General features: G+C 43.8%; 1 long non-coding RNA gene across 1 annotated transcript; it reads left to right on the top strand.

The window, feature by feature from the left end:
• On the top strand, positions 1-27244 carry LOC311582887. Its single transcript, XR_014774299.1, has 3 exons — positions 1-121; positions 16570-16785; positions 26794-27244. It is a non-coding gene; the product is annotated as an uncharacterized lncRNA (long non-coding RNA).
• Positions 27245-27467: the final 223 nt, after the last annotated feature.

Below are 27467 nucleotides of genomic sequence, written 5' to 3'. Positions count from 1 at the left end.
GGCCTTCCAGGTGTACACCTGTTAGGTCAAGAAACACCTGGAGAAGAATTTTACCATCTGCTGAACTGCAGCTGGGACAGAAACTGCGGGAGGACGGGAGAATTTCAATTCAGGAGCCTCGGTAGGTCTCCCACTCCACTCGTGCCAGATCCTGTGCTAAGCAGAAAGAGTGACAGGAGGGAACAGAAACGGTTTTTCCCAGGCTCACTTCCTGTGGGATGGATGGCAGAGTAGCCGAGCCAGAGTCAGAATTCTGTGATCATATGTGAACATGTATCAATCATTTGACTTCTTTGAAAATTCTGTTCTGGAGACTCGGGTACTGATTAAGTCCTCAAGGAGCTTGACTTATTTTGTAAGGGATTGATTGGCAGGTACAGAATTATATAAGCATGGGGCTAGAAATGTAGCTCAGTTGGGAGAGGGCTTGCCTAGCAGACAGGAAGCCCTGGGTCTAGTCTCTATCACCATATAAACCATGGATAGTGGCACTTGTCTGTTTGCCAAGTACTAATGAGGTGGAGGCAGGAAGATCAGAAGTTCAAGGTCATCCTTTGATACACGGTGAGCTTGGATCAGCCTGGACTGCAAGGACACTTGAGACTGCTTCCTGCATTGCATATGCCACCAGGTCACTGCTGCATATGAACCTTTCCATAGCTCACTGCCACCCTGAGGACAGTCTCTAATCTCCTTTGGAAGGCCTCAGCCCCTTCACTGTGCTCTCCTTCAGACTGACTCTGCCCTTACCCCATTTGGGAACTTGTTTTTGTTTGTTTGGCTGGCTAGTTGTTTTGTTTTTGTTTTCTTTTGTTGCACAGGCAGGTGAAGACTAAGCTGGGTTAACTTCTCTCTCTGTAGACTGTGAGGCTGTCATAACTTTTTGGAGTCACAGTTTTCTTACACTTAAGTCTCTTTCTCCTGAAGGGGGTGAAATATTAACCTGTACCAGTCCTAGAATCATTAACCAAATACTGTGCAGGAAGAGGCCTTGCCAAACATGCAACACAACAGGGGTAAGTCAATAAAGCTGAACCAGGAAGACTGCAAACCATGCTAAAAGCCTGGCCTGTGACCAAAACTTCTGAAACCATGTGTCTAGGAGGAGGCTTCAGCTTGCACTTTGTAAAAGCTACCTAGTGATTCCAACTTGGAGCAAGTGCCTAGACCTTATAAAATAGAAAAACGTAGTGAGACTTGCGTAATTTTGATTTCCTTAAGAAAACACAGACATGCTATGGGAATATGTTTTTGCTTTAATCCCAGGGGTGGGGCTATGGGGCTGCTTTACAGCAGTTGGTTATGATTTGCCTCTTGCTCTAGCAGGGGCATGGTTTTACCAGCTGCAGAGTTTCTCCATGTGTGTGACATTTGGAATTCTGGGAACTTTTCAGGGGATATATATATATATATATAAATGATACGGGGCCAGAGTGGCAGGGTGGCTGTTACTGGTTGGATGCTGTTGGTTAAGTAGTTGTGTGAAAAGAAACAAGAAGAAATTAGAAATTCGGAGGGCGAAGATGAAACTTGACTCAAGAAACTTAACTCTCCTAATCAGCAGGCAGTCATCTGACAATAGTGACACCCCCTTTCCCCTCCAGCCTTTCTTTCCCTCCCATCTAGTGTTAGTGGGTTGAAAGAGAAGAAATAAAGGGGTGGAGAAGGGTGGTGTGTGTGTGTGTGTGTGTGTGTGTGTGTGTGTGTGTGTGTGTGTGTTGGGAGGAGAGAACAGAAGAACATTTGAAAGCTATTGTGCTCCTTTCTCTAGCCTATCATTACAAATGAAGAGTCCTCTGCCCTTCGATTTGTTTTGCTATTTAGCTGATTTTTAAGATTTTATCATTTTCGTCAGTTTTCAGTTTTCAGTTTTCTATTTTAGTTATTTTGCTCTTTAACTCTGAAATTCCTGTTTCATTCTCTGTTATATCTTCCAGTCTTTTTCAGTGGCTTTCTGTGTTTTTGATTGCTTCAGGGATGTTTGAAACCGTTTGTTGCACACTGTGCTGTCTGTTGTCTCTATGCTTCTGTCAGGAACCTTTGCTTCCCTTTCAGATCAAGGTACTTTCATTATGGGTATGTTAGGTGATTTTCTATTAAAACCTGGATACATCATGGGTTATGTGATGCCACTGTGGATCTTTTTGCAAGCTATTCTATTTTTAACAGTAAATATTAATTTTTTCCTAAACTTACCTTTCTGTGCTTCTTTCACAATGTGATGTCTTTAACTGAAACACTCAATAAGAACTAAAGTTATCAGATTTTTACTTAATGAATTATGTAAGACAAAATATAGTCAGAATAACAATGGTTTTCGTAATGGGAACTTGAGAGTCCAGCTGTCATTCTAATTCTCATTACAGCTCTACAAAATCATTTGTTTTAAATGATTTAAAGAGTCTAAAGAATAATCTACACATAGTAAAACTTACCCTTCTTACCATACCTCTCTGTAGGTTTTGACAAAAGCCCACTAACATTATGATGCTGATACAGTATAGCTTAATTTCCTAGATTAAAACATACAAAAACTTTGAAGGGTTTTAAACACCTTCAGGGTGTAGCTACTCTGTGTTCCAGGACATCAAACTTCTTATGATCCAGCCTTTGTCCCAAGAACCTAGAGTTCATATGGGAAATAAAAGAAGGTGGCAAGTCTGCCTTTACCTTCTCCTCTGATGCAGGTTCTCTAGAGTCATCTTCAGGCTCTCCTTCAAGGTAAAGAAGAATATATATTCTGACAACCCACTGCTAAAGACAATGAGGAGTCAGAAACAAAACCACGCCTGTGTCCTTCTGCCCCTCCAGTCCTGTGGATCCTTGGTGAGACTGACTCAGATGATCCCTCTCATAGGCTGGCATCTCAGCTGAGCTGCAGTCTCTTGGATCCAGTTGGAATTCCTGGGGCCTCAAATTCCTGGAGATTGGATATGTGTTGAGTCTAAGGGAGCCCTGGCTGGACCTGTTCAACTTGGCTACACATAGTCTGTCAGGGGTCCAGCACCAGCTCAAGGAGGAACGGTGGGAAGCTATTTAAGCAGGCGGCAGCTTTCAAGTCTTTAAGGCACATCTCCTGTTATGAAATATGTTTAGTACTAGTAAGAGAGAAAGGGCGAATGTGTAATGCTATGCAGGCCACAGCACGTGGTGGCAGCTAAAGGACAACATGGTCGAGTCAGTTCTCTTGTTCCACTTTTACGAGGGTTTCAGAAATTGAACTCGGGTTGCCTGACCGCCAAGTACCTTTCTCCACTGAGCCATCTCACTGACTCAAAGTATTGCCAGTAGGACGTCAAATGAAAATGGGGTTGTGAGATTTTTCTATGCAGTACTAGGCATTGAACCCAGGACTTCATGCATGTTAGTCAAGCTCTCTGCCACTGAGCCACATCCCCTGGCCATTACATCATACTTCCCCATAGGCCAACAGCTACATAAATACAGATTCGAGGAATGAAGAAAGGGACTCCGTATTTTGAAGAGCAAAAATGCAGTGTCATATAATAAAAGGTTGGGAGGAACTTGTGTGGTTATGTATTAACAACACACCACAGTGAGGTAGAACAAGAGACAGCAAAGCACAAGGGTGAATCTGAATGTCCTTGGCAGAAGCCTACAGTAGACACTCATAGCCACACTGTATCCAGCAAACCTGGATAGAGCACGTGGCTCATCTTCATTTTGCACAAACTGTCTTCCTAAAGAGATCCCAAGGCATCTGGGTTCCCGAATACACCTTAACTTTTCCAGGATGGGGAAGTTATAGCTCCCTGTTCACTGACCAGTCCAAGGAGGCTGTTATTTGGTACACTGCCTCTATTTTCCTATTAACAATCAATGGTACACCAATAGCAAGGCTTTCTCTTGGCAAAGGCCATAATACTGTTCCTTCCTCCAATCCCTCCTTCTCCCCCGACCCCTCCTCTCCCTCTAGTTAACAAAGACAGGGTTTTTCTGGGTAGCCTTGGCTGTCCTAGGCTCCCTTTGTAAGACCACCTGCCTCTGCCTCCCCAAGAGCTGGGATTACAGGTGTGTGCCACCACGCCATGGCCATTCCTCTCTTTATATACTGAGGACAATCATGACAATGAGTAGTTACCACAGATATGGGAATCAAGCAGATTTATCTTTGACTATTTATTGTTTAAGCAAGTTAGTTAAGCTTGCTAAACTTCTGGTTTTTTGTCTGTAATACAAGAGTTAGAGGTCTTGCACAATGCCAGGCACATGGCACAAGATGCCTTTGATAGTGGCTTCTTCCCTGGCAGAACAAACGGAGTTCTGACCCAGAGGCAATGGTGCCCACAGCTTCCAGGCCATCAAAGACAGAAGGGGATTGTTTTCTTTGTTAAGTTATAACTTGAAGCAGACAGAACCAACCCTGTAAAGTAATTTATTTGTTGCCTCCAGGCCCATGTTGGGAAGAGCTCCCTGTCTGTTCCAGGCTGATTTTGCAAACATTAACATATGTCAAGAGCTTACACAGAGCCAAAGATATAAAACTGCTCTTCACTCTTTAGGAGATAGAGGAAATAGTGCACAGTGCTAGGAAAAAATCAGGTAGTAAAGACCAGATATCAAGCAGGACGGGCTATGGCTTCTGGGTTTGATGAACCATGATTCCTAATTGAAAGGTAAGAAAAGAGGCTTCCAAGGGGGAAGTCTGGGTTTTCCTTACGACGATGTTAGCAAGCTCTTTTTATGGCCCACCTTCTTTATATTATTATGTGCTACCTTCTTTTCCCATTCTGTTTATTGTTCTCCTCAGGAAGTACTAACTTCATTCTGTAGACTATGGAACTGATATTCATAGGTAGTAAGTAATTTGCCCAACTTCATGCAGATTGTGTAAGACAGAACTGAAATGCAATCAGAGGTCACTGGATTCTAGAAACTATATTTTTTTTCCTGAATCAGTTTCCTCTATCATAGAACTGTTCTTTTTCAACTTGAATATATATTCAATCATATATATATATATATATATATATATATATATATATATATATATATATATATACATACATACACACAGATTGAATCCAGGGACTTGTGCGGGGAACAAAGTGTCTCTGTCACTGCCCATCTCTCTCATTTTTAACTTTCTTTAAGCAAGCTAAGACACTGAGACTCATTGGGATTAAGCAAGCTTCTGGGAACACAGCACTGTAAGGAATAGTGCCATGACATGGTCTTGGCTAGGGGCTCATATATATCTAGGTCTTCAAGTTAGACCTCAGTGAAACTCATGACTGTCTTTCTGCCCATCCCATTGATCTGTCAACACTAACGTCACCTAAGGTCACCACTCCCAGTCTATGATCCCCATACATTGGCCTGCTGGCCCCTGAACACTTTGGGTTGTGATAGGTGTTTATCCAGCTACTTTCTATTGCCTCAGGTCTAGGAGGCGGGATTATCTTCTGTCTTCCTCTCGTGACCTCAGGGCCCTCCTTCACTTAGCTGCTCTCCTTCATTCAGGATTAAACCTTCGCGTTAGGCTTATAGGAACTGTGTGTATTGTTAAGGCTGTGAGTGTAAATTCCATACAATTCTTGTTCTCGATGAGCTTGTATTCTATTCTGGGGTGACAGAGACACAAGGAGACGATCACAGAGCAATAGGTTCTGATCACTTCTCCACATGGCTTCTGCCATAACAATGAATCCCTCCGACTTCCTATGCAGAAAGTGGGGGCATTTTCAGTTTTAAAAAGTTTGGCAACTGTGCCGAGGACAACGGATTAGATGGGGCAGAGAATATGGCAGGTGAATACGTGGAGGAAGCAAATGCAGAAATGCAGCAAGGGTAAAATAAAGGCAATGGAAGCAGAAAGCATTAGGAAGGTCTTATGAAGGGCAGAAAGCCGCTGGTGATTGATTGGTAGAGTGGTAGTGGAGGAGGGTATGAAAGAGACTGGTAGTGGCAACGGGCTTGATTGCAGCACTCAGGTTTAGACCCGGGGCAAAGGAGGTGAGCGGAATTAGATGCAGAGCACAGAGCCCTCTGCAAATGCAAACCCTGAACCAACTAATAGGCATTTGCTGAAAAGGGGGAGAAATAATTACCAACAAGCTGCGGTTCAATACATCCTGGGCTTATTGCTCTGATTGTCCCGACCTCTGAGATGTGAGGCGCTGTCATTGACGCGAGGAGGAGAGGTTACTCTGCGAGGAAGATTCACACACCTGACTGCTTCAGGCTTTCATGAGAGACAGGAGGGAAAAAAGGGGGCCTACTTAACTCAGAATCAAGAATTGCATTCAACTTCTCTCTGTGAAAGCCATGCATCTCAAAACAGAAGAGCACCCAAAGAAGAGGGAGTAAAGAGGCATCCTGGACCCGCACAGGCTCCCAGAAGTCTACTTTTCAGTGCTTTAGAGATGAGGCCTTGAGGCACTCACACCACCCAGTTCTCGGCCGCCCCATCTCTCACTCTCTACTCTTCTTATATGTATCAAAGGGTGCTTTTTTTTTTTTTTTGAAGGTTCTTAGACTGACCCTTTGTGCAAAAGGGTTTGCAACATCTTGGATAAATGGCTCAGTTGGTGAAGTGCCCTCTGAGTTTGGATTCCTGGGACCTACATAAAAAGGGCAGCATGCTTCTGTAACAGTGTGCTGCGAGAGTGGGCCATGAAGGCACAGGTAGATTCCTGGAGCTTCCTAGCCAGCCAGCCTAGATGGTCAGATGACCTCCAGGCTCAGTGACAGATTAAGTATCAAAGACTAAGGTGGCAAGCCACTGAGGAGGACACCCAACACCTCTGGCCTCGAGGGCACGTGCGTGTGAATACTCTGGGACTGCAGTGGGCCTCAGGTGACTAAATGAAAGTGAAAGAACAGATAAGGAGGTAGCAGTGAAGGTGTAGGCTACATTCCAGGCCCATCTGACATTAAAGAAATGGCTCATGAAATAACAGTGTGGACCAGCTGGGAACTATCCATTGACACTTTTCTGTAAAACTCACCCCAGAGCCTAAGAAGAATAAATTGCTTACTAAGCCAGGCATTTGGCTTGTGTCCTGTAAACCAACCAAGTAAATAGGCTTAAGTGAAAGTTTGGTATATTTATTTCAGGAAGTAGATCAACTCTTTTTAGGTGATGTTTGCATTGAATTCACAAGATGCTAGCTAACGAACAATCCTTGGTATGACAGGTAAGTAGGTCAGCCACTTGCATGGTAGTAACCAGGGTTTGCCTATAAGCCAAATAGCCTGCTTCAGAATGGGTATTAAATCAGTGTCTTCAAGTGGGATGTTTACACACATGCAGACAGAAAGTGGTCTAGGAACCGGGAACGGTCTCTATAAACTAGTCAGTGGTGTCAGCTCTACAGGACACTGACATGACATTATCTTTAAAGGCAAGACTCTGGCTTCTTCTAGAAGGTATGTAATCACATTGTTCAATTGTCTTACAATGAAGTTCTACATTCTCGTGACAGCTCTTTCACCGTCCCTAAAGGATCTTACCTACCACACACAACCCAAGTGACTTGAGGGTTAATTTCAGTCCATCCACTTGATGCTATTTCAGATGGTGTTTGCCCAAGGGCTAGACACACAGGAAGAGAGGGATTGGGCAAAGGGTTTTTGCGAGGAGATGTTCAAGCCCTGCGCTGTATGTCAGTGACTAGGAGTTGTACTTGAATCATTTACTGATGGACTCTTTACATTTTGAGTCACAAAAACCATTTAGACTTGAAGGGCTGAACTAGACAAAGAAGGGATAGTCAGGGGAAAGGAAAGCAGAATAAAAAGCTCAAGCTTGCATCCCTCTGCCTATGAAATAGGCAGAGTCATAGAAAGACCTTACCTAGGTGTGTCTAAAAATTACACAGCTTCATGCTAACTAACAAAGCCAGGAGAATAGACCCAGACATCCCTAAAGTACAAAGGGGAAGCTTCTGGTCTTGACTCGCAAATCGGGGTTCTGTTTAAGTTACTTTAGGACTTCAGAAAATAGTTCCAGTTTCATTTTCCAAAGGGCAGATAGACTTTCCTCCCTTTCCCTCCTAGTAATAACTTCCTTAGGACGGACATCAGTGTCCTGGTGTCTGTGTATGGCCTTGTCAGTTTTCCTTAAGTGTCGGTGCCGCACCGTCCAGCGGAAATAAGACACCAACAACCAGACTTCTTCTCGAGATCTTTACTCAGGATTAAGCTCAGTGGGAATGGCCCCGAAGAAGGGAAGGGCCAAGCTTAAGTACAACTCAAGGGCCAATCAGCTCATGCCACGTGCCACCTCCTCATAGGTCCACGTCAGAGCAGGACTGCGCGTCATCAGATCACCAGTTACCCTTGCACAGCCTTTTGCCATATAAGGACTTGTTTATCTTAGCGCTCACTGTTGGGATGGCGGAAACTTGCACCTTGTTAAGGCACGGCACCTCGCAGTTCTCCACACTTAAGAGCCTCCTGTGATGGTTCACTATGTACAGGCCTAAGAGATGCCCAGGATGCTGGCAAAACATTATTCTTGAGTGGATCTGGGAAAGTACTTCTGGATAAACTAACATTGGAAGCGGTAGATGGAATAAAGATGGCCAGCCCACACATTTCAGAGGCCTTACCTAAACCACTGAGAATTCAGAGAGCTCTACCTAAACCACTAAGAATTCAGAACACTATCCCTAAACCACTAAGAATCCATAAAGAACAAATTTGGCCTCTTTTCCTTAAGTGGGGAGTTGGTCCTTACCTCCCTCCAGCTGCCACTCCTCTCAGTTCTTAGGCCTTCAGACTCAGTTTGGGGATTACACTGTTGGATGCCCTCATCCTCAGACTTGTAAGTTTGGGAAAATTTTTTCCATGAGGTCTTCTGTGCCCCAATTTCTCAAACGGACTATGGGATTTCTTGCTCTCATTTACATGTGTAAATTCCCCCACAATAAATTAGTTTCTACAGATTTCTCTCTGTATTTCTAACCCCTGCTTGTGTATCTTCTATCTGTCTATCTGTTAAAATACCCCCCATAGAGTGGGTTCTATTTCTCTGGAGAAGCCTAACATTCTGCTATATGTCAGCTACTTAAGCTACTAAGAACAATAAGACACCCTCACAAGCCATGGATAGGCCACATCAGCACAGGCACACAATTCTAGAGATGAAGGCAGAAAGTTACAAGTCCAAGATCTCTCTGAGCAACAGGGGAATAACTTATCAAAACTTTGACTCTCACCTAGAATCCCAATAGGAAGTCTTCCCCCTCTGTCCCACTTTCCTGGTAAGTGAAGACTTTCATGGGACTTGCCCCTTGGGCTAGTGTCCAGATATAAGTGAGTATATACAATTTGACTCCTTCTGCTTCTGGGTTAACTCACTCATTATGATCATTTCTAGTTCAATCCATTTGTCCATAAATTTTGGGAATTCCTTGTTTTTAATAGCTGAGTAGTATTCCATAGTGTAAATGTATCAAGGATCCAAAGGGTCCTAGAAACCTACAAGTAGACCATTATGATGGGCAGATCTGGGCCCAGGAGTCCTGCTCAAACTATGGCACCAGCCAAGGACAAGATGTGCAGTACACTTCGAACCCCTACCCAGATCTAGCCAATGGACAGGACATTCTCCACAGTTGAGTGGAGAGTGGGGACTGACTTTCATATGAACTCTGGTGCCCCATATTTGACCACATCCCCTGGATGGGGAGGCCTGGCGGCACTCAGAGGAAGAATAGCAGGCTACCAAGAAGAGACTTGATACCCTATGAGCATATACAGGGGGAGGAGGTCCCCCTCAGTCACAGTCATAGGGGAGGGGAGTAAGGTGAAAATGGGAGGGATGGAGGACTGGGAGGATACAAGGGATGGGATAGCAACTGAGATATAATATGAATAAATTAATAAAATATATTTTTAAAAAACTTTGACTCAAACTTTAAACAATATACATACATACATACAAACAATCTGGAGATCCACCTCAATGATAGGACATAAATTGTATTCAATTCTCAGAGAAGAAGAAGGAGGAGGAAGAGGAGAAGGAGGAGGAGGAGGAAGAAGAGGAGCAGGAGGAGGAAGAAGAGGAGGAAGAGGAAGAAGAGGAGGAGGAAGAGGAAGAAGAGAAGGAGAAATACGAAGAGGGGGAAGAGGAGGAGGAGACAATGATTCAGAGAATTGTTACATTAGTTTACACAATGGATAAAAGTGTCACACATATAGTGGGTATCTAGTTACACTATTTTCTACTTAGGCATTTAAAATATAGATATTGCAACAATTAGTCTGGAATGTCCTTGAGTTGGCAATAAAGGCCTTACCTAGCCTAGTCACAAGAAGTATGGTAAAATAAAGTTGAGCTTCTGCTGTCCGAGTAAAAAGATCAGCTTTCAATAGTCATTAGTGATTTAAAATTAAATCACTTGCAAAACAATCAGTAGAAGGGTGATAATTTTTCATGCTCAGGAAAGATGACCCAACTGGGACTTCAAAATTAACAGCAAGAAATAGTGTTGTCAATATGACACCAACACAGTCCATAATTAATAAAATCGCAGCCCCTCTGTCTGCTGGGAAACCTCTGGAGAAGTCCATTCCCAGTGCCTTGAAAGATAAAGGTTGACCTTGCTTCACTTGCCTAATAATAATTTATAGATGTGTAAACATTTACCACAACAATTACAGGTCAGCCTAATGAAATTCGAGGAGCACAAGTCATGGGAGACCTGACTGTGCATCATGAATTCAGATACAAACTGCAGGCTGTGGCTGCAAATAAATGATGCCAAGGCAAACCCCTCAAGAGCTGACTTTCACTGGGCTCACAGGGCAGGGGTGGGGATGCTCTAAAGCCATGAAAGGACCTGGATATCCACAGGCCAGGTCTCAGGTGCCAGCCAGCTCTTTGGCATCCTTTACTTGAAATTCACTTAACCTTCCCGGAACTGTCTCCTCATCTGTCAACTGGGTGGATGACAGTATTGGGACTTCTTTGCATGGCAGATATGAGTGTAAAGAAAAGACATGCTCATTGGTTTATTGGATAAGTAATTATTAATTACCACCTATATCCCAGACATCTAATGTTTACAATAATACCAGGCCTCTGAAAGGAAAGGGTGGTGATTCTTCTATATTTGATTTATCATTACCCATAATAAGTAGCAATCTTACGACTATGAGAAATCTACTATTTAGAATTTTATAGGGAGCAGGTTTATTGCAGAGAAGCATGATGCTGGAAGAGGCAGGGAGTTATCAGAACCTCTCCCAGAGCCCCAGGAGACAGGTTTGTAGGCTTCAGCAAAGAGAAGATAAATTAAGGCTCCTGTTCTCTGAGTTCACGTGAGCAGAAGTGTTACGTTAAGGAGGAAGAGGCTGAAGGTTTCTGAGTGGTTCACACACACCAGGCCTTTGCTGGGGAATATTTACACCGTATCATTTATTCCCTGAGGATTTCTATTGAATTTTTTATCCTCATTGAATAAGCAAAGTAATTGAGATCTCAGGAAGGTAGATCCAAAGAATATAAAGAAGTGGGAAAGACGTCTAAATATACACAGATGCACCGAAGGGAATTAGCAAGCATACATTACTCCCAAAGTCTAACAGCAAAATCTAAAGTGTCTGTCACTCACAGTAAGAACTCTCTGTGTACATATGACAGATGGATAGACAGACAGATAGATAGACAGACAGGCTGGAGATGTAGCTCAGCTGGGCTAAATGCTTTCCTAGCTCTCTCTCTCTCTCTCTCTCTCTCTCTCTCTCTCTCTCTCTCTCTCTCTCTCTCTCTCTCTCTCTCTCTCTCTCAAGCTCAGTCTCCAGCATCCAGCAACCTCAGGGTGCTGGTACCTGCTTTTAATTCCAGCATTAGTGGGATAGAAGTTCCAGGCAGGCCATCTTCAGCTACGTGACAAGTTTGAGGCCAGATGCAGGAAGTCTTTTCTAAAGATAAAGCAGAGAAAAGGAGGGGAGGAGAAGAAATCAGGACACAGCTAACACCACTCAGGCTCCTTGAAGGGTCCAGTGTATGAGATAGACTTTAAACTCCAAGGCAATATCTGCTGGTTCCTCAATCCAGCAACTGAGATCATTAGTGGGAATGTTCTGGAAAATGTTCCTTCTGTCACATTGCAGTCCACAATTTTCATCTGCTTTTTACACAAACCTGATCCTGTTTTTTTTTTTTTTTTTAATGCAAATACAAGGCAAGTACCCAAAGGCCAGGCTGGAGGAACTCTCTGTGTCTGATTAATCCTTAATGTGGCTCTTCAGCACATGTGCTATTCTCCTTAAGTATAAACCCCATTTGTGAAGAAAGATTTGTTCCAGTTGATTGCTTGGCTTGGCTACACATCTCGTTGCTGCTTTTTTTCTCTCCTCTTGTTACTTAAAAGAACCAAGCTCAGACCTCTGATTGCTAAGCATATTCTGAGGTAGAGAATCTTATGTTCTGATCAATGGATGCACTTCCTGGGTAACCCATGCCCTGTTAAAAACCTACCCAGATTTGGATTGTGTTTCCAAAGACCTCTTACCAGGAAAGGGCAATAGCAAACCGAGAAGTTCCTGGATGGAGTTCCAGCATGGCCGCTGACACAAGTCATACCCTCTTTGTGTCCTCCATCACTCATATATTGTCACAGTTGTGAGGACTCAAATGAAACGTTTATACAAAGCACTGAAAATGATGTCCATGCATTGCCTATGGAGCTCCCCCAAATGTTAGCTAAAATTATCATTTTCTTGTGGGAATGGAACAAGGCAGCTTGTTAAGTTCTGCTAGACAGCTGGCACCTGTCTCTGTGTTCCTTTAACCTGTCGCATCCCAAGCAAAGGCTGAGCACTTTTTAGTGTCAGGAACCTTATTAGAATTTCCCAGCTTCCTCTTAGTCTGATATCATAGGAAGGCACAACGGTGTGATGCTGAGAAGGTGATGTAGGCCCAGAGAAGAGGCATCCAATTTGCACACTGCAGATCCATTGAGGTGTTGCTTTCCGAACCCCTGTAACCTCCCATGCCTCTTGCTCACCATCCTCCCTAACTCACTTACAAGGCGCTGGGAGAGATAGGGTGCTGATAGAGGGGAGAGCCTTGTGGAGGAAGTAACATGACTCCTGCTTAGGTACAATATGTCCCAAAGAAATCTGAGGAGGAGGAGGATGATTTCTGTCAAATCCTCTGATTGTTTTCCAAGATAAAGAAAGAACCAAAGGCAGTAGACAACAGCCACATCAAAGGTCCCTGTGCAAAGGAGGACACAGAGGGACATTCCATCTACCTGAAGTTCAAAACCAGGGTAAACATCACGCTACTGTGGTGGCCAGTGGGAAGCAAGGACTGTGGGAGAGGGTGGGAGAATCTTGCGCTATCTCGTGGGGGTTCTGGATACATGATACAGTCATCAGAAGTTGTTCGATTGCATTCTGCCAGTTGTAAGACTCAGAAAATTACCGAGTTGAGAAGGATGGAATGGAACTCACAAAATGGGGCAGAAGGTACAGCAGGGATGGGGTGGGGTAGGGCCCAATCAAAAGGCTACAAGCCAGGAGGTTGCTGGGGGAAAAGCCAGATCTGGAGTGCATCCATCATGTGTCCCTCGCACAGGTGTGGTCTAGGTTTGGGGATCTCTGGGAGTTCATGCTACTCCCTCAGTGCTCCACCTTTCACTCCATGTCCTAAGTTCATTTACATCGCCTTGGCACCCCATCTCCCAGCAAGTGTAAATCCTTAGCCTCCACGGAAAGGATCCAGCTCGGACTTCCTGCCAAAGCTCTAATTCCTTACCTAGACATCGACAGTTCATGTCCATGAGAGGGATTCCCTTGAAAGTGACACTGAGGGCCTGGGGACGAGACAAGTGAAGCTGCTGGCAGTTCCTACAGTCCCCAAAGCAAGAAAGCCATGGCTTAATTGGCTTTTATGATTTTTCTGGTCATACTGCAATCATGTTGTTGATGTCAGCCCCAGTGCTCTGACTTGTCCTGAGTAAATAAAAGATCATATAGAGGCCCAAGTCCAAGTCAGTGCCAGATCAGATTTTTGTTCTCTCTGTCTCTCTGTGTGTCTCTGTGTCTCTCTCTCTGTCTGTCTCTGTCTGTCTGTCTGTCTGTCTGCCTGCCTCTCTCTTTCTCTGCCTCTCTCTGTCTGTCTCTGTCTCTGTCTCTGTCTGTCTCTCTCTCTTTCTGTCTCTCTCTCTCTGCCTCTCTCTCTCTCTCTCTCTCTCTCTCTCTCTCTCTCTCTCTCTCTCTCTCTCTCTCTCTCTCATTCTGTGTGTGTGTGTTTGTGTGTGTGTGTCTGTCTGTCTGTCTGTCTGTGAATCAGTGTCTGGGTGTCTCGGTCTGTCTGTCTGTCTGTCTGGGGGCCTAGGTGTCTGTGTTTCTGTGTGCCTGTGCTTGGTGTCCAGGTGTTTACAGGTCCATGTGCATATTTGTGACTGCCCCTTAGAAGTTAGAAGCTGACATTAGGTGTCTCCCTCAATATTTGTTGTCCTAGTTCTTGTTCTCTTGCTGTGATAAGCATCATGACTAAAAACCATTTGTGGAGTCTTAGCTAGGGTTTCTATTGCCATGAAGGGACACCATGACTATGGCAAGTTTTGTAATTGAGGGTGGCTTACAGGATCAGAGGTTTAGTCCATTATTGTCATGGCAGGGAACATGGTGGTGTAGAGACAGACATGCTGCTGGAAAAGTGACTGTAAATTCTACAACTGCATTGGCAGGCAGCAGGAAGACAGAGGGACACTGGGCCTGGCTTGAGCTTCCAAACCCTCAAGCTCACCCCCAATGATACACTTCCTCCAACAAAGCCATACCTACTCCAACAAGGCCACACCTCCTAATAGTGCTACTCTTTATGGGCCTACATGGGCCATTTTTATTCTAACTACCACCCACCACCAGGAGGAATGGGTTTATTTGGCTTACAAAGGCATAGCCCGTCATCAAGGAAAGCCAAGGCAGGAGCTTGAGGCAGGAATTTGGAGGCAGGAACTGAAGCAGAGACCATGAAGAGGCACTGCTTACTGGCTTGTTTTTCATGGCTCAAATCAATTTACTTCTTGATGCAACCTAAGACCAACTGCTTAGTGGTGGCACTACCCACAGTGGTGTCTGCCCTCCTACGCCGATCATTAATCAAGCAAATACCCCCATTGACTGATGTAAGCATTTTCTCATCTGAGTTTCCATCTCCCCAAATAGCATAGTTTGTGTTGACTTGACAAAAACTGATCTGCATAGCTCTCACCTTAGTTTTTGAGACAGGATTGCTAATGGGACCTGGAGCTCACTCACCATTTTGGATAGACTGACCGGCCAGTGTGCCCCAGGGCTCCACCTGTCTGTGCCTCCCCAGTGCTGTGGGGTTACAGGCATTCCCAGCTTTGTTATGTAAGTTCTAGGGGATCCCACTCAGGTTCTTATGCTTGTCCCACAAACACTTTTCAAACTACACTTCCACAAACTGGACTGTGCTAGAAAACCCACAGCACCTGAAAGCTCAGCATGTTTACTACATAGAGTTGAACATGAGGTGGGATTGCTTTAGACATTTAAACAAGGAGGCAGGGTTTGTTGTGTGCAGCTGGACTAAGGGGACAGGTTCAGCTAATTTCAGTAGGAGCTGTTTCTGTGAAGGAGCAATCCACAGGCCGTAAGTGCCCAGGGGGAGAAAGTATTGGTGGATATTTTCTATATACATTGTCAACACATTGTCAAACTCGGTCTCCTGTGCAAGGCTTTGCCATGTCCCTGAGCCTAAGGCTTCGCTGTCCTTGACATTACTATTCCTATGTCAAACAATACCCATTGAGTCCAAACTGCACCTACCCCTGGCTTCCTCTGATCCTCACACTGAGCCATCTTCCCCAGGCCATATCCCAAGTACTCAATTCATTTTCTTTTTTAATTCTCGATGGTAGGAGCAGCAGCCATTATCGGAATTACCAAAATATTTTAAATCCCATTTGACCTTCATATATTTATACTTGCTGTACTCTTTGCACGTGATTCATTTGTTCTTGTTTGGGCACTTTGCTTATTCTTCCCAAGACTGGGATGTCCCTACATTTACAGATGTATTTGATCATGCTGACCCTGTTCCTACCTCACAACCCAGGCAGCACTGGGCACCCATGCATCCATCCCTCTCACTACTTAACAGCTGTTTAACCTCAAGCCACAGAGATCCTTCATTCTTTCCTCCTCAGAGTACACAGTAGGTGTTCAACCAATGCTTGCTATGATAAGGTGCATGCATCCACCTAACCTGAAGTTAATGGAATGGTGCTTAGCACAGATCTTCCCTTTCAGGTTTGGGATCTGTACTGAGGAGGTCCTTCTGATCTGAACTGGAAAGAGTTGACATCCTCCCATCGCTCCATCTCTGTGAACAAGACCTAGCAGTGATATTAAATCTAGGTCCTCCGAATCTCCAGGGCTTGGAGCAGGGAATTTAACCCAACAACTCAGCGGTAAATTGAGGAAGTTGATAATGTCCTCATGTCTTAAGGAGTTTTGCACCCTAGTAGGGTTTTTTTTTTAATTTTGATTTTTTAAAAACTTTTGTTTTCCTCCTCTTCTTGTTTTAATTTTCAACTTCCTCCCAAACAGGAGACATCAAAGGGAGCAGTAAATACGAAGCACTGAGCTTTTTTAACCATGGAGACTCTCTGCCCTTACAGGGGCATTCAAGCAACAGAAGAGGCTAACCTGGAGGGCCAGCAGCCCCACCTCCAGAGCCCAGGCAGCTCTGCCAAGGATCCCTGAAAGGCCTGTAGGCAGGGTTGCCATGGTTACAGAGCTGTCACAAGTCCAGGGTCTTGCTGGGTAAGCACAAATGGATGGCATGCTGGATCCCTCTTTTCATTTGAAAATTACCACTAATTTGCAATTAGTTGGAGGAAAATTAGAGATAGAGGAAAGGGAATTGCTCCTTTCAGCAAACAACCGCAACCATAGAAAATTGACTTTTCTCCTGAGTCATGATGGAGAGGAAAGAACAGTTACTACTAAAGAGAACACAGGCTTTTGGCTTTGGAGGCCATGGGTCCTGGTCTTCACTGATGTCCTAGTTGTGTGACCTTGGGAAAGTCCCTTGAGATCCCCAGCTTTGCTTTTCTCCAGATGTGAGACACACATAAAAAAAAAAAACTTACCTGTATTGTTGGTGGGAAAGGTTAAGAATATAAAAGAAGCAGTCATTAAGTACACAAGTTAACAGTAACTTACTACCATGATTGGAGGCTTGCATTCTTTCCCTGTATGCCCTCTGTCCTTTATCACCTCTTTGGTTTCACTAATTTATTCATTCCCATTAATATTTGTTTATCTCTTCTCTAAGTATCTTCGAGAAACTACAGCTTGTCATATCCCAAGCTTATGAGCTGTGGATTAACTGTATCTGCCTTCAGCCTCATAGGATCCTTCAACTCACTGCCTTCCAGAGGACTAGCCCCATCAGCACCTTCTCTGCCAACTCAACTAGGGTCAAGATTCTCTCTTGCTCCTTATTTGAGTAGCTGAGGTTCCCAAAGCTAAAATACAAAGCAATATCAAAGATGGCGACCGTGGGAGCAGCAGACCAAAAGCCCAGCCAAACCCGGAAGTCTCTGCGCTGTGAGATCTTTAAAAGGTTCACTTCAGAGGTTTCACTCCCAAAATCCTCCTGCAGGGCGCTCACCTAGGGTCTGCTTGCACAGAACATCCCTGGGGAGCAAGAATTGACTACCTCCGGTTTTCCCAGGAAACTGTTCTGCTAGGAGAGCTCTTTTCTCCTTGCCTTAGCGTCCGCCCTCTTCCTCCCTCAAGGATGCACTTCTAGAGTGTGTGAGAATGAGTGCCATGCATGCTTTCTCTTTCTGTGTTCCCACTCCTCCCCAAATCAGGGGAGCATGGCAAGGACCAATGCAGAGGTCAGAGGTAACATAAAGTTGTAGTCCAGCCTCCTCTTCCCTCATCTACTAGGCTCCACAGCATCCAAGTCCTGCCTCCCGTTATCCATCTGACCTCAAACAAGTTACTGCTTGGAGCTTCAGTTTACTCATTTGGAAAAAAAAATGAGTAATCATCACTTGATCTCTCCAAGATAAATTCCTGCTGTTTAAATCCGAATTGCAAGGCCAAGAGTAAACACTGTGCTTTTTGTAGGAAACAGGACACACACTGTGAAGTGCAGCGGGAACTTTGACAATAATGACAGCAGAAAAGTGAAGCCCTTAGGCTTACACACGATGGACAAAAAGCCGAAAGGAAACAAGTACCACCATGCCACACAAAGGCATAGGCACCCCAGTGGAGCCACCTCGTAGCCTTTCCAGCTCACCTTCCATGTATAAGGGATGGTGTTGACTAATGAAGAATTATCCACCCACAATGTAAGCCACAGACAATTGTGAGTTCCATTACCCAGCATCTTGGCCAGGCTTCCTCCAGGCTCATCCCCAGATTCCCAACAAACTTTCACCCAGAGACCAGAGCGCTTGGAAAAGAGGTGGTTAGTTAGGATGCAAAACTGGCTGGTTCATTAAGTCCCTCAGCAATACCAGGCTGGTCTCTTAATCTAATGTTGCATTGCTTTTCTGTGGTATGAGGAGGGCAAAGGAGGAAGAAGGCCGAGGGATCAAGATGAGCATGTTCAAACAACTGCTCTGCTGTGAGGTCACTGGAGAATTGATCTCATGCCTCTGAGTTCCATTTGCCCCTTTGCCCAAAAATATTTACAGGGCTTGTCTAGACTAGCCCTGAGCGGTCTTCTACCTCCAACATGCTTGATGATGGATACTGACCATTGTCAGTGCCACTGACCTGCACGACACTTTGTCTTTATAACAAGAACAGATCACATTTTTCAAATGTTAGTTCTACCAAACACAGGGATTTACCATGAATTGTTTCATCTCATCCTTAAGATAAGTGACAGAGTATTCCTATTGTCACTGAGTTGACAGGCAGGTAATTGGAGCTCAGGATTAAGTAATTCGGCAATGGTTATAACAGATGTTCTACAAAGCCAAAATGTAAATCTAGTGGCCGCCCAGAGCCACCATTCCTGACCCAATTCCACATGATCTTCCTTATTCTGGATCACTGAACGTATCTGAGAACTCCTAAGTTGCTTTGGAGCTACAGTAATCTAACAGCATCACAAGCGATAGGCATGACAAGTCCTAGTTTAGATTCGGCTTCCTCCCTAATAAGTATCACAGAGCATAGGGCATGTGAAGGAGTAGTTTTTATCCGTCACACTAAAGTGTGACCAATCTTTGATTAACACTGCTCTTCAGCTACTGTTGGCTCTGGCTGATAACTCAGTGACCGTTGGAACACTTCCACCACTGCCTCTCACTCTGGGCAGCAGCTGATGCTGGCCCTTCTGCCTAGGTGCGGCCTTCCAAAGTCGAACAGTCACTGATCAAAAGTTCTGTACGTAACCAGGGCTCATTGTACAGGCCTGTAGTCTCATCTACTTGACTGGCTAAGTTAAAAAGATGCTAAGTCCAAGGCCTACCTGGGCTGCAGTGTGAGTTCAAGGCCAGCGTCAGGAGCTCAATGAGGCTCTGTCTCAAAAGTTAAAGCATGAAAGAAGAATGTTGGGTTTTTTTTTTTAATGTAAAAAGGGGGCTGGAGGATAGAGATTAGTGATGAGCACTTGCCGACAAAACACAAAACAAAGTGAGTCATCCCTCCTTATTTGTTTCTCATGAACAAATATTTTTGACTGTCGCACATAAGTTGAGTCATCCAACAAGGTCTCAAGCTTTGCTGAATAGAATGAGTCAAGATCAAGACAGGACTTCAGCTGTGCACTTGTTTGCCATTTCATTTGATGAAAAGACGCCCCTTAAACGCTCATAGCTGCCATGATCATCTAACCAGGCTGAACAGCAGAACCTTCTAGTAGAATCAAGAAGATAGACTGGTGTCCCCCACTACTTTACTGATTCTGAGTGTCAGAGATGAAGTCCTCAGGCCTTCATGCTGGTGCTCAGTCTGTCTTTGTTGAGTGAACCTACAGAAACGACTAAAGCTGTTGTTTCTCAGTGTGATATTTATGATGTCACTTTGATCTATGGACATGCTTTCTAATCTTTCCATACCTTAGTCTACCTCTCAGTAAAATGCACTGAGTAATAATAAAAATATCTGTTAACCATTTGAGAACAAATATCTTGATATATAACCCATGTATTATATAAGTCACACGTTTAAGCTATATAGTCCAAATACTTTTAGTGTATCCAGGGTGTGTTGCACATTGTGCATCTGTAGAGGAATGCTGAGTGGATGTAATATCTATCAATAAAGCGCTGTTTAGCCAATCAGCTGCGCAAAAGGTCAGGAAGTGAAAGGCGGAGCTTCCTGGGGAGGAGGAGGCTTGTCAGTTGGGGTGTAAGTATTATATATCAGTTTAGAGTAGTTTGTTTACCATAATTTAGGAATAGATTTGTATTAGTATAGTTTCTTCCCGGAGCATTGTGCTAGCAACTTTAAAGTACGCTTCAGACTCTATATCCTTATTTAGCACCATAGGCCGAACCAATACATTTTTTTTACTGTAACATGCATCTATCACCATAATCAATTGTAGAATAGTTTCATTACTTCTCTGTCCTAGTTTCACTTCTATTGTCATGATAAAATATATTCTGACAAAAAGAAAATTTATGGGAGAAAGCACTCTATTCTAAATCTAGTTTACTGTCCATCACAATGGGGAAGTCAAGCCAAGAACCTTAAACAGAAAGTCCCACTGTATTCACAGTCAAGAGCAGAATGAAGAGGATGGATACATGGCCACTTGCTTGTTTACCCGCTTGTACTCAGCTTGATTTCTTACGCAGTTCAGGAATCCTTCCTAGGGAATAGTACCTCCCACAGTGGGCTTGGTTTTCCTACATCAATTAATGTATCAAAACAATCCCCCCCCACACACACGCATGTACATAGATATCCCCACAAGGCCAGCCCAATAAAGATGATCACTCCTGGAGACTATTTTCCATGGTGATTCCAAGTTGTGTCATCTTGACATTTAAGGCCAACTATCACAACTCCAAACCTATACAATGTCAACAATAATTTCCTCAACCACTCCTCCACTCTTCCCAACCCAGAGAACCATTAATCCATATCCTGTCTCTATATATTTGCTTAATCTGAATATAACCTAGCATATAACATATGGGCTTTTGTAAACAGTTTCTTTTGCTATGCATTGTGTTTTCAAATCTCACCCATGTCATGTCATATGACTTTTGTGTATCTGTGTGGATGGTGTGTGTGTGTGTGTGTGTGTGTGTGTGTGTGTGTGTGTGTGTGTGTGTTCTTGTGTATGAATATAGGAACATGTTTGCCACTTGTTTGGTCATTGTGTATAATTTTTGTACATTACTGAATTTGGTTCTTTATAATTTTGTTAAGGGCTTTTTCACTACATAGTGAAATGTTAGTCTGTTCTTTTCTGGCAATATCTTTGTCTGGACTGGGTATAAAATAATACTGAGTCAGGCAGGTGGCTCATACCTGTAATCTCAGCACTCAAGAAGGCAGACACAGGCAGACCACTGTGAATTTGAGGACAGCCTCATCTATAAAATGAGACCAGCACAGCCAGGGCTACACAGAGAAACTCTCTCTTGAAACAAACAAACAAAAAAGAAGTAATATTGACCTTTCAGGGTGAATGAGAAATTATACTACTTTGAATTCATGGAAGAGGTGCAAATAATTGCTGTTCATTGTTTAAATATCTAATCGCATTCATCTACAAAGCCCTCAGATCATGGGCAGTTCTATACAGGAATTTTTTATTAATAATTCAACTGTCTCGTTTGTTAAAGTTTTTATGATCCTTTGTGTTTCCTTGAGTCAGTGTAAGTAGTTTGGATATTTGTAGTTTTCTATTTCTTCTACGCTCTCTGTATTGTTGACCTGCAGTTATTAATAGTATAACTGTACACATTATTTATTTCATTTCTCATTTTAGTAAATTGAACCTAATAGATAGTTGTCAAAATTATAGATCCTTTGGATGAGATAACACTTTGTTGAGTTGATTTATTTCCCTACATTTTTTCTATTCTCTACTTTTTTATCGACTTCCAATTCTTAGAGGTTCCTTCCTTCTGCCTGCTTTTATGGTTTTCCAACTACAAAATTTTCACTTGCTTTGTTAAATTTATTCTTTGGGTTTATTTGTTTTCATAGTATTTTAAATGGACTGCATTGTTTAAGTCCAATGTTTCATAGGAGTAAGGAGAGTGGACATCTCTCCTCTGTGTGTGTGTGTGTGTGTGTGTGTGTGTGTGTGTGTGTGTGTGTGTGTGTACATGAACGCAGGTGCCTTTGGAGGCAAGAAGAGAGAATGTGATCCCTTGGATCTGGAGTTAAAGGCAATTGTGAATCCCCTAAGTGGATGCTAGTAACCAAACCCAGGGTCTTCTTTAAGAGCAGTTGACGCTATGAGCCATTTTTCTACCCCACCCCACCCATATATATTAATTTTCTGTATTTGTGAATTTCATAGATCACTTCCTTTTCTTAATTTCTAATTTTATTCCAGGATTACCAAAGAACATATTTTGTACAATTTTAATCCTTCCTACATTTATCAAAACTTGTTTGTAACTCAGAAACAGTTATGCTAGAGATTTGTCTGAATTTGAAAAGAATATGTGTTCTCATGTTTCTGGCTAGAGAGTTCTTCAAATGTGTAAGTGTCTAACTTACAAATAATGTTGTTTAAATATTTCCCAGTTCTTGAAATTTAGTGGCTTGGAATGCTACTGGCTTTGATCCTTTAAGCTAGATAGCAATGCCTCTTTCCTCATTCCTGATTTTAGTAATTTAAGTCTTTTATTTCTTTTCCTAATGGGGTTTGTCATATACATTATTTTTAATTGTCTGTTTTTCTCCTCAGTTTTGCCAGCTTTACTTAACATATTTTGAAGCTTAGTTGTTAGGTTCTCCCCTCTCTCTCCCGTGTGTGTGTGTGTGTGTGTGTGTGTGTGTGTGTGTGTGTGTGTGTTGCGCATGCACGCCTGCACATGTGTACATGCATGTGTGCTGTGTGAGATTATACCTGTGACTTCCTGAAAAACTGACCTTCCCACCATTATCAAATGTTCCTCTTGAACTTCTGTAACATTTCCAAGGGCTTAAGTCTAGTGTATCTGAAATGAGTATAACCATTCCACTTTCTGCATTTCTATGAGTGAAATGAATTAGCCCGTATGAGTCACATAACAAGACAAATGCCATAGAGTGAAAGTTAAATAAATATTAGCTAGCACTGTAAACAGTGGTACACTATCAGAATAACCACTCATGCCTGACGTCAGCCAAGCCTCATATCCAGCCCTGCAGAACATGTACTTCACTGTATTTCATAGAAGAAAGATGGAGGAACAAAGTCCAATTAGATTGCCCAAGATGCTATGGTCCTACGCCCAGAGGATGAATCCAAAAGACTCCTCTGATTCCAACTCCCATTATCTTCCTGCATATTATGCCTCAGATGACATGACAGAGAACTCACCAATGGGACGTTAACTCTAAAGCCCAAAAGAAGACAAACTATAGTGGCCAAGACCATGATCTTAGAACAGGCATGGCTATGCATAGCTGTAACTCCTAGTGCTTAGAAAACTGAGGCAGAAAAGTCACAAGTTCAAGATCATCATGGGCTATTCTGTCTAAGTATGTAAGAACGCTAACTTGGAGACCATGAGAATTTGGAGCAATCCCTGGATCCAGCACCCAATTGATTGGAGGACCTGTGATAATTTCCATACCTTCAGCATGGCTTGGTTTCCTCACCTGTTACATGGTCATGTTGATGTTGTTGCCCCCCAAAAGTCATGATGAGTGCTAACATCTGAAGGTCCTAAATTACTTTTTGGTACTTGCAGAATGCACTGACAAAAGATGACTACAGCCAAGACAATAATAATAATGGCCATTATTATGATGGCCAGGTAAAGAGAGAGATGCATTACCACATCTCCTAGAAAGTTTAAGAACTCCTTTAAGGTGTAGAAGAGAAAGATGTGCATCCATTGGAGGGAAGAGTATGTCCCTGAATGATAGAGCATCTGAAGTTCCTGAGGACTGTGGCAGTTCCATAAAACTCGGGGTAATACAGAAAGACTCACAAGATGTTACTGGGCTAAAGAATAGAATAACTAAAGCACCAGCACAGGCAAGTGTTTAACAGGCAGGGAATGGGACATGTGCTTGATGTCACCCTTCAGCATGGCCTGACCCCCTGTGGGAGTGCTCTCCTAAACTTCCATAAAACTGGAAGCACTTCAATAAAGCAAGAACAGATGGCCAAGGTACTACTACTTCACCACACAAGGACCCACCCTCCCTCAACCACTGCTTGTCACCTGTCCTGCTTGCCCTTTTCTCTGATGAGCTGATGCAGAGACCATCTGCTGAGTGGTAAAAGCTCCATAGGGCACAGAAGGCAGATCTGGGAAAGAAACACTCTGGAAAACTAAACTTTCCCTTTGGTTTTATCATCTCCTGAGAATATGGATTTCCTCCGCACACAACTGTTATGGTGTCTCTTGAGTCTCAGCCAGTGGCAAAGGAGCAGATGATCCTGCTAAGATGAGAGGAAGTAGGGTGTGTGTGTGTTAGAATGTGCTAGAACCTCTGGAGAGAAGCCAACCCTGGGTGCCATCACCCAACCCTTCTTGCTTTATCAGTTCTGCCATTATGATCAGGCTGTTCTGAGCACCCTGAATTCCAGGTCATGGGAACTGAGGAACATCAGCATGCACCACCAGTATGTGGGGCAGGCTCTTCCTCTACCTTGTGAGCTGGGCTTTGAGGCGGATCGATTACAACTGTGACCATTGTTTTTCTTCTTGACAGCCTATGTCTTGTTTTTAATTTTTTTTATGGGGTTATAATATCTAAGTAAGGCTCAACAAGGCATGGCTGTTTTCCAAGGGTCACAAGGTCATAAGTGAAGATAGCAAAGGTAACCGTCTGCTAGCATCATTTTCAGTTGAGAGACATGGGCCACCGGGCAGTTCAATGTGACTGGTGAGCAAACCAGGTGTGGCAAAGATGAATCTCTGGGGCCATGGGTCTTTTTCAGATCAGAGTGCAGGTCCATCTCAGATCAATGGAAGAAACAAAGGGAAGGGGGCCAGGCCACTATGGAAGAGACAGGAGGCACATGCGGGCTCTTCCCAGCAACCTCCCAGACCTGCGTTAGTTGATATTAACATTTATTTTGCCCCTGCTGCTCGTCAGATATTTTCCAATAGTTCATTTCCTTGTAGTCCCTGCCATGGCAAATCTTTTAGGTTTATTTAAGTCTCTATCATGGTAGCTTTCCGTAGCTGTAATAAATTCTCAAGACAATCACTGTATACAAAGGAAATGATTGTTGGGGCTAAGAAGTTTGGAGGTCCTGGTCAGATGTTACTCATTCACTCTTGAGAGTTGGGGGCCTATGGTGAGGTGAGCTTGCACAGAAGAGCAAAACAGCTCACTGTGTAGCCCAGAGACCAGAGTCTAGAAACTCTGCCTTCCCACTGGTCTAAAGTTCTCCACTAAGACCTACCTCTGAGTGTCCAAAACATCTCACTAGCTCTCCCTGGGACACTTTAGAGGATACTCCAGATTTAGTCTGCAGCATGTATTTTAGCATTTCATAGATGGGAGTAAGGCAGAGCTGTTCACAAGTTCCTGTCCTTGCCTTCTGTAACACCCTAGAGGGCAGTCCCTTTCAACATCTGCCTGCTGAGATGAAAGGTATGCTTCCTGCTCCCGGCCAGAGGCGCTCCATGCTTCATTCCCATTGTCTGCCTGCTGGCTAAATGCAGAAAGTAACTTGCAGGTCTCAGAAGCATGGAGCACTGGAGAGAACCCTAGGTCCCTGAATGACAATGACGTCATGGAGCACACCTGGGAGGGAGGGCCCTTGGCAGACTCCCGGGAGACACAGTGCTCCATATAATGTTCTGGGAGACCCGCTTCTCATTTTCTTCCCTGAGGTGGGTCTCAGTTTTCCATTCTGTGCAAGGTGACTAAATGATACCCAATAGTATCCCATGCCCACCATCCAGAGATGTTGTGTCCCTTTAAGAAGGGATGGAGCGGAAGGAACTGAGGGCTCTTCTTTAAGTCTTGCTTAGCCTCTTGGAGGTTCAGTGATGCCTCAGGCACCCCTGCCCGGGGTCCCCTGTATTAGCACATGTGAGTGCATTTTTACATCCAACAAGCATGGACTACTTAACCTCTCTCTCCAGCAAAGATACTCAACTGAAAGGGAACCTCTCCCATCTGAAGTCCCCTACCTCCTGTGGTCCCCTGAGACCTAACACCCTGGAGGCATAACACTAGGAGATGCTTGCCTTTCTACCTTTGTGCTTGGACACTCCTATTGGACAGTGACATTTTATTTTTACTGAGGCTCACAGCTGGTTTTACTATGCTCCAGTCCCTGGTGACCTGTAGAAGCAACAGGAAAAAAAATACAGCTGCTTGCTAGAGCCATGGAGACCATTTCTGCTGCCAGAGTTCTAAACAAGAGACATGCCTGGCTTCCTAAACCCCCCCTGATTATTTGTTGGTGATGTTATTTCTCTCTCCATTCTCGCTTCATTGTCTCCTTCCCATGAATATCTGTCTTTACCACTCACTTCTCCAGAGGCATTTGTCTGCTGGGAAAATAGCAGCTGACAGCAAAGGTCACCGTGACCAGGTCTGACTCGCCGCATACAAATGTGCCTTTTAGCGGTGGGCCCTGCAAAGACGGCCCAAGTCTTATTATTGATAAATCCTTGAAAAGACTCTAATGTATCTTCATTTCAGGGAAAACAACTGCCTTCAAGGTTGTACCGAGAAAATAAAGCAGGCGGCCCAGTGACGGATTCGAGAAGTTGGCGTTTTCCCGAAGATTAAAAGATAATAACACTTCTATTAGGATCACTCGGCCACGCTGTATTGATCTCATCAGGGAAGCCACTGCAGGTCTCATATCAGCAGAGCGGGTCCTGGAATTAATCACGGGGGTTTTATTATGGTTCATAGGGCGTTTCATTCAAGCCACATCGTTTGCAATATTTATGATCCTGCTCCCTGGCCATCGTTAAGAGCAAGTGGGGCTGGTGGAGCTGTGCCTGCTGGGATAGCAGACAGAGTCATTCTTCAAAGGTAAATCTTACCCAAACTTGCCACACAAAGCTGATCGTGTTTTGATTTACATTTTAATCCAAGGAACGGAGCCCCATTCTAGAATGGGAAAATTGGGGCAATGGAAACCCCTCGATTACACTCAGGCTCTCTGTCCAACTAGAGGTACCGCTTCCAAGAAGCTCCTTCCTCAGTTTCCAGATCTGTAGAACAGAAACAGAACCTATCCCCGAAGGCAGCAGCAGGAGGAAATAAAACATGTACCATATGCAAAGTGGGGCTCAAATGCTCTCTCAAAAATAACCACTGCTCCTCTCATGGAAGACCTTCTCTGGAGCAACCTAAGCAAATCA

Source organism: Acomys minous (genome assembly GCF_964271855.1).
Source record: "Acomys minous genome assembly, chromosome: 14".
Classification (NCBI taxonomy): Eukaryota; Metazoa; Chordata; class Mammalia; order Rodentia; family Muridae; genus Acomys; species Acomys minous.
The sequence above is the reverse complement of the archived record's forward strand: the minus strand, read 5'-3'. Positions and strand labels throughout refer to the sequence as shown.